This window comes from Mandrillus leucophaeus, unplaced genomic scaffold (genome assembly GCF_000951045.1).
Source record: "Mandrillus leucophaeus isolate KB7577 unplaced genomic scaffold, Mleu.le_1.0 Scaffold833, whole genome shotgun sequence".
Taxonomy (NCBI): Eukaryota; Metazoa; Chordata; class Mammalia; order Primates; family Cercopithecidae; genus Mandrillus; species Mandrillus leucophaeus.
Genome location: NW_012109064.1, coordinates 355,197 through 357,566, shown reverse-complemented (window position 1 = coordinate 357,566; position 2,370 = coordinate 355,197). Strand labels below are relative to the sequence as shown.

At 40.4% G+C, this 2,370-nt stretch overlaps 1 protein-coding gene across 3 annotated transcripts in view; it reads right to left on the bottom strand.

The window, feature by feature from the left end:
• The window catches only part of TRPM6 (transient receptor potential cation channel, subfamily M, member 6), a 187,959-nt gene that overhangs the window by 112,604 nt on the left and 72,985 nt on the right, over positions 1 to 2,370 (bottom strand). The gene's annotated exons all lie outside the window — the stretch shown is intronic.

Here is a 2,370-nt window from a genome sequence, read left to right as displayed (position 1 = left end):
TTACAGTCCCACCAACAGTGTAAAAGTGTTCCTATTTCTCCACATCCTCTCCAGCACCTGTTGTTTCCTGACTTTTTTAATAATCACCATTCTAACTGGTGTGAGATGGTATCTCATTGTAGTTTTGATTTGCATTTCTCTGATGGCCAGTGATGATGAGCTTTTTTTCATGTGTCTGTTGGCTGCATAAATGTCTTCTTTTGAAAAGTGTCTGTTCATATCCTTTGCCCACTTTTTGATGGGGTTGTTTGATTTTTTCTTGTAAATTTGTTTGAGTTCTTTGTAGATTTTGGATATTAGCCCTTTGTCATATGGGTAGATTGCAAAGATATTCTCCTATTAAGAATGGTGTTTTTTAATCCCTAATCTTACCCAATGTTCCAGCAAAACATCCTGCAGATATGTCCCTTGCTCATTAAGGCAAACTAATTTAATAGTTTTATATACACAAATATTTCAAAGCTAATACATTGAGGAGTAATATGTTCATGTTTTCCCTTCTGGAATTAATACTAGTAATTAGTACAGTAACCAACACTTACTGACACACAGTAACATTTCAGTAAGTGTTGGTTACCTTTGTATGTATTCACACTTTAAGTAGGAACTTTTAAAATCTACTTTATAGGCAAAAATTGTGGCAATGAGAGTTTATATAAATTGTCCAAGGTTGCAGAGCTTTGGACAATTTATTTAGAGCTTAGATTTTGTAGAGATTGGATTCCAATTTAGGCAATCTGACCCTTTTTAAGAATAGACTTTATTTTTTAGAGTAGTTTTGGGTTTACAGCAAAATTGAATGAAAAGTATAGAGAGTTCCCATGCCACATCCTGCTCCCACACAAACACAGCCTCTCCAACTATCAGCATCCCCCCATGAGACTAGTACATCTGTTACAATTGATGACCCTACATTATAGGGTCATGACTAATAGAATATGACTATTCTCCATAGTCCACAGTTTACATTAGGGTTCACTCTTGCTGCTGTACATTCTATGAGTTTTGACAAAGATACAATGATGTATATCCGCCATGTTAGTATCACTGCCCTGAAAATATTCTGTGCTCTGCCTACTCATCCCTCTCTCCTCTCAGCTTCTGGCAACTGCTAATCTTTCTACTGTCTCCATAGATTTGCCTTTTCCAGAATGTCACATACTGTAGTTGGAATCATACAGTAAGTAGCCTTTGAGATTGGCTTGATCGGACCTTTAAATAACTATACTGCATTGTAAGAGTTATTCTTCCTATGCGTGGTACTGACCCTATATGTGTCATTAGCACAGAAGGAAAAGTAACCTGCATATGGCATGGATCTGATGCTTAGCAGCTAAATCACTTCCTCTTTCCTGGCATCTTCCCTTCCAACTCAGTTTTTTGAACCTCTCCCAGAGCCATCTCTAGAATCTGGGATCTGGATCACAGGCACACATCAATATCAAGCGTGGAGCCATCCCCCCGAGTAGAGATTCCAATTCCATGGTTTGGCATGGTGTGCCAACATTGTTGTAATTGTTTTAAGCACCTTACATGTGATCCTAATACATGTCGTTGGTTGAGACTCTCCATAAAACCCAATCTGACCATGTTCTCCCCCATTCATCCTGCTGTTCAAATTCCTTTCAGGGCTCCTTGCTACGTAGAGAATAAGACTTCAGAATGGCACCCAATCTGGCTCCAGTCTCCTGTGCAGTCCCTGTCCCCTGCCACATGGCACACACTCCAGCCAGGAGCTTTATCACTTCTTTCTACACATGCCTTCATCTCTAGCTGTGTGCCTAACCCTGAGCTGCCACTTCTTACTAATGCCACTTCCTACCTTTCCCACAAGACCAATGCCAAGTGCTATATCCTTCCCAAGACTTCCAAGGTGCCCTCAGTTGAAACTAGAATTCATCTCCCTCTTCCTTGCATTCTCAAAACACTTCCTTTGAATCTCAGCTATAACCCAGTCAGCATCAATTTCTCACTAGTTGCTCTTTGTCTGTCACAGCCCAACCCATCACTAAATCCGGGGTCCATGTTACTCCTCTTTCATTCCTAACACCTATCCAAATGCTTTTCACCTAGTAGATTCTTAAGGCTTGTGGCATTCAATTTAAGTAAATGTCAAAGATTCATGCCAAATTTTGTTCAACTATGGTTGAGAAGCCTGTCAAGAATAGACAGAAGCTCATAAGTAGAGTTCAAATTTAAATGTGCACGGGAATCATCTGGGGATGTTGTTAAAATGTAGGTTCTGATTCTGTAGGTCTGGGGTGGGGCCTGAAATAGGCACTTTCAGCAAGCTCTCAGTTGATGGTGATGCTGCTGGTCCAGGGACTAATCCTTAAGCAGCCAGGCCACAGAGGAGCTGTGGTTGAATCA